Below are 6,000 nucleotides of genomic sequence, written 5' to 3' on the forward strand. Positions count from 1 at the left end.
GATTTGGTGGATTTTGCTGACGATGGATAACATCCGGGGCATGGTGCTCCTCGGGCCTTTCCGAGGGATTCGGCGTGTGCCCATCTGCATCCTCTACCGCTAATCCAGAATCTTCATCGTGACGTTCTGTCTCTGATAACCACTGCTCGATTTTCGATGCGTTGTCTTCAAGATCACCAGCCTCGGTAGACGTCTCGCTTCCGTACTCCTTCAACAATTGGTACTTTCGCTCGAGGTAGCGCTTTTCCATCTCAAACTGCTCTTCTAGCTGCTTCATTTCCAAATCCCTGATCCTCCTCGCTTCGCCTCTGTTCGAACTTGTTCTACTCTTCGGTCGACTTGTACCACTATCTCTTTAGCCGGCACGATTTGTCCTTGCTGCTGGTCATTTCGCTGGGTGATACTGGTGGGGGGGTTAATCTCAGTTGGTGTTGAACTCTTTGCTGTTTTGCAAATATGGCAGATCCAGGACACGTTCGCCACGTCATCAGTAACATCGACACACTCGTAATGGAACCACTGCTTGCAACCATAACCAGCACACTGCACCATTTGATCGCTGTCACGCTCACTACACAACTGCCAATGGAAATCTTGTTTCCTTCTGACATCGTGTACCGGATTTCGTTTCACGTTGAACACGGACTGGGTTGACTTCTTGACATGGGAATCAATACTATGAGCTATATTATGTGCTCCGGTACAGCCTGTTCCATGTACCGATGGAGCTAGGTTCGCATTTTCCTGCGATTTGCTGGAGACTTGGCCTGCGCTGACCGGTGTCGTCGCGGTCTCAACTGTGCCGATAACGTTACCTACTGCATCGTCTGTCGTACCAACTGTGTCAGCTGCCCGTTCGGAGTTGATGGATTTCTTCGACATTTTTAAGCCACACCGTAAAAGAATTTTATAAGATGTTGCTCCCAACAACTGCGAATCGAAATTCTATGAACTTCCTTCCAAATAAGTTTATTTCTTGGCGAAAGTTATAAAATTCCTAACGACAAAGTATTTATAAGTAGTTAAACTAAATTTCAATAGTTATGTAAATTCATCTTACTTTTAGTGATTCTGATGTTTTCAGAGCACAAAATTTTACCTATTGACGGTACAGCATCACAGTAAATATGCTTGCAAGTATGAACCAAGTATGTAAAAATATTAGGCTTTAGGATTATGTTTCAGATTGTACTAAGTTTTGCTCACCTTTTCAGAGCTGCGGCTAGTAGAAAGCAAATATAACTTGTTTTAGTATTCACCTAGTGCTGCTAGTAGTTCACTTCTAGGTTGAGAAAATACATAGGATAAGAATATGATTGCACTTTACACTTAATTCTCACCTTTTACTGTTATATGTAGTACTTAAGGCCACCGTCTCGTGGGTTTGCGCTTTGAACAATTTATATGGGAGAGTGGCGTTACGCTGATTTTAGAACAACAATTTTGACCAAACTGATTGAAATAATCGACCACCGAAACAATCACTACATCAGGAATTTGATATTCTTTGAAATGTGTGAAAAACAATGTGAAAGTTTTTCCGGGATTTTCCAGGATACTTCGGGGACTGCCGCAAGGTGCACACAATTTTACCACCCAACGACTTTTCCCGCGAATTACGCAAAATTCAAAGCGGTGACATATGTATTTTTATGTTGTAAACTATTGACACTAGTCAAAAGAATGTGTATGTTCCATTACTTGTGCAAATAAATTCAATTTTCCGGGAAAAACAACGAATTTCCCAAGTCAGGTCAATCAAAGGTTCAATACGGAATTGTGACTCCGGGGAAGGATTAAAAATTAATCAAAAAATTCAAAAAATCAGTTGGAAGTGTACAATAATGAAATCAATGAAAATCCTCCAGCATAATTACAATATCTCATAAGTTTTCCCTGGTTTTCCCGAATTCTACATGAATTAGATGGTGAAGCGTTACGAAGCGCGAAAGAAAGAAGCGAAGGAAATATAAACGTAACGTTCTGGTCTTTGCCGATGGGTATGATACAAGGCCATCGGTCGGCGCGACCTATGTACGTAAACGAGGGGAGCTTCGATAATGTGAGCAAGCTGCGGTTTTGAATGTTTTCCGTATCATCATAATGATTAATTATAGCATGTGAGACAGGAGAAAGCTTTATAATTAATTTTGTTATGTGGAGTAGTACTGTTGCTACTCATAGGAATAATGAATAGTTTTTTATTTGTTATATTTACCAAAAGACATTGCAAAAATACGAATTCTGAATTAATTATGAATGAACATTATGTTTCAGAGACCAACATTGTTATTTCGATCGAGTTGTGCTGAATTCTCACACCGGGAATATAAATGTGATAAACATTATCAGCTTCAATGAAGCATCAGCTGCCCCCTCAGCCATACGATTTTGTCGTGCGAACGATTGCACCGCAACATCCATGCAACACTCTTGCAAACCTCGACATATTTTCATTTGGGCAAAATACGATCGTGAAACATAAAATAATTCTATGTAATTAATAATACTGCCCTCAACATGAAATTTTAATAGTTTGTCGATATCCACCGGAATGCAAACATTAGATAAAATACATTAGGAATGGTACACGGCACTTAGTTCATATAAATAACACAATGATCGCAATAATTCTTACGTCGTTTAAGAAAAAAACTGTCCAATACTTCATCCTTTGTATGAAGATACCGACGACCGTGTTGTGTTGCATGAAATTGTTCGGTTAGGAAGGATTAGTCGTTCTGCAGACAGCTTGAAGAACGGTTGGTTGGAAACTGTTCCAGCATGTTATCATATTTCGAAAAATCCAGTATTTCAGATAATAGCATTTCAAGGAAGAAAATATTAGGATCAAAAATTTTTAGAATTTTATGATTTTAGATTCGAAATATGCTTGGGCTTCGAAATATAACAAATTAGACAAATAAGCGACATAAATCAAACAAGACAAATAAGTGAAATAAAACATATAAGAAAACTAAGGCAAATAAGACGAAAAAGCAGGGATGTCATTCTAGAGCCATCCAACACGAATATAATTATATCATTGTATAGACCGTAAAAATCGATGTCCGACGCCATTTTGAAATCCAAGATGGCGGACCGAAATTCAAGATGGCGGCCATATGGACCAAATATTTGGCCTGGAACCATGCAATATGGGTGTCTTTCGATCGGGCTTGATGAGTAGAACTCGAAAATCGATGTCCGACGCCATTTTGAAATCCAAGATGGCGGACCGAAATTCAAGATGGCGGCCATATGAACCAATTATTTGATCTGAAACCATGCAATGTGGTTGTCTATCGATCGTGCCTGATGAGTAGAACTCGAAAATCGATGTCGGACGCCATTTTGAAATCCAAGATAACGGACCGAAATTCAAGATGGCGGCCGTATGGACCAATTAGTTGACCTGAAAACATGCAATATGGGTCTCTATCGATCGGGCTTGATGAGTAGAACTCGAAAATCGATGTCCGGAGCCATTTTGAAATCCAAGATGGCAGACCGAAATTCAAGATGGCGGCCATATGGACCAATCAGTTGACCTGAAAACATGCAATATGGGTGTCTTTCGATAGGGTTTGATTATCAATCCGAGGCCATTTCAATGTCCGAGGCCATTTTGAAAATCAATGTCCGAGGACATTTTGAAATCCAAGAAGGCGGACCGAAATTCAAGATGGCGGCCATATGAACCAATTATTTTGCCTGAAACCATGCAATATGGGTGTCTTTCGATCGGGCTTGATGAATAGAACTCGAAAATCGATGTTCGGAGCCATTTTGAAATCCAAGATGGCAGACCGAAATTCAAGATGGCGGCCATATGGACCAATTAGTTGACCTGAGAACATGCAATATGGGTCTCTATCGATCGGGCTTGATGAGTAGAACTCTAAAATCAATGTTTGACGCCATTTTGAAATCCAAGATGACGGACAGAAATACAAGATGGTGGTCATATGAACCAAATATTTGGCCTGAAACCATGCAATATGGGTTTCTATCAATCGGGCTAGATAGGTAGAACTCGAAACTCGATGTCCGGAGCCATTTTGAAATCCAAGATGGCGGACCGAAATTCAAGATGGCGGCCATATGGACCAAATGTTTGGCCTGGAACCATGCAATATGGGTGTCTTTCGATCGGGCTTGATGAATAGAACTCGAAAATCAATGTCCGAAGCCATTTTGAAATCCAAGATGGCGGCCCGAAATTCAAGATGGCGGCAATGGACCAATTATTTGGCCTGAAATCATGTAATATTGGTGTCTATCGATCGGGCTTGATGAGTAGAACTCGAAAATCGATGTCCGACGCCATTTTGAAATCCAAGATGGCGGACCGAAATTCAAGATGGCGGCCATATGGACCAAATATTTGGCCTGGAACCATGCAATATGGGTGTCTTTCGATCGGGCTTGATGAGTAGAACTCGAAAATCGATGTCCGACGCCATTTTGAAATCCAAGATGGCGGACCGAAATTCAAGATGGCGGCCATATGAACCAATTAGTTGACCTGGAAACATTCAATATGGGTGTCTATGGATCGGGCTTGATGAGTAGTTCTCGAAAATCGATGTCCGAGGCCATTTTGAAATCCAAGATGGCGGACCGAAATTCAAGATGGCGGCCGTATGGACCAATTAGTTGACCTGAAAACATGCAATATGGGTGTCTATGGATCGGGCTTGATGAGTAGAACTCGAAAATTGATGTCCGAGGCCATTTTGAAATCCAAGATGGCGGACTGAAATTCAAGATGGAGGACCGAAATTCAAGATGGCGGCCATATGGACCAATTAGTTGACCTGAAACCATGTAATATGGATGTCTATCGATCGGGCTTGATGAGTAGAACTCGGAAATCGATGTCCGAGGCCATTTTGAAATCCAAGATGGCGGACCGAAATTCAAGATGGCGGCCATATGGACCAATTAGTTGACCTGAAAACATGCAATATGGGTCTCTATCAATCGGGCTTGATGAGTCGAACTCGAAAATAAATGTTAGACGCCATTTTGATATCCAAAATGGCGGACCGAAATACAAGATAACAGCCATATACAGGGGTTAGGCAAAATGATTGAGATAGGCAAAATTTGGCCCAAATTCAAATCTTTATAACTTTTTGAAAAATTGATGAAATTGGACAAAACCGGAAGCATTCGACGGCAAATTTAGTCAAGATTTAGGAACGGGCACGATCACGAATACTGGCCACTGGACACCGGAGATGTTTCGGATTTTCGGAGGCCATGTCACATTTTTTCTGCCGCTCGTATTTTTGTGTGGTTTAAAGTTACATCGATAAACATTATTTTCCTAGAAACTAGATCTTATTGAAAATTGAATGCGGGCGGTTGCGCTAAGATCCGTTGAAAAACATCCGAGATATGGCCATTTCAGTAAACCTGGTTCCGGATACTATGGTCAATTATGTATATCCTTCCAATCACGTATATATTATCCGGTACCATATCAATATTGGTATCAAACTTCAAGATTTTTCGTGGAGATGCTTCAGGAAGCATATTCAGGACGATCAGTTGCCCTGACCACTCTGTAGTAGGTTCCAGGTGCCCCGGGGGAAGTGGGCAATTTGAAAAACGTTCATCACCCTATCAATATGGGTATCAAACTTCAAGATTTTTCATGAAGATGCTTCAGGACGATCAGTTGCCCTGACCACCCTGTAGTAGGTTCCAGGTGCCCCGGAGGAAGTGGCCAATTTAAAAAACGTTCAGAACCCTATCAATATGGGTATCAAACTTCAAGATTTTTCATGAAGATACAGGAAGCATATTCAGGATAATCAGTTGCTCTGATTACTCTGTAGTAGGTTCCAGGTGCCCTGGGGAAGTGGACAATTTGAAAACGTTCAGAACTTTATCAATATGGGTATCAAACTTCAAGATTTTCATGGAGATGCTTCAGGAAGCATATTCAGGACGATCAGTTGCTCTGACCACTCTGTAATGGGTTCAAGG

This window comes from Armigeres subalbatus, chromosome 1 (genome assembly GCF_024139115.2).
Source record: "Armigeres subalbatus isolate Guangzhou_Male chromosome 1, GZ_Asu_2, whole genome shotgun sequence".
In the NCBI taxonomy this organism is placed as follows: Eukaryota; Metazoa; Arthropoda; class Insecta; order Diptera; family Culicidae; genus Armigeres; species Armigeres subalbatus.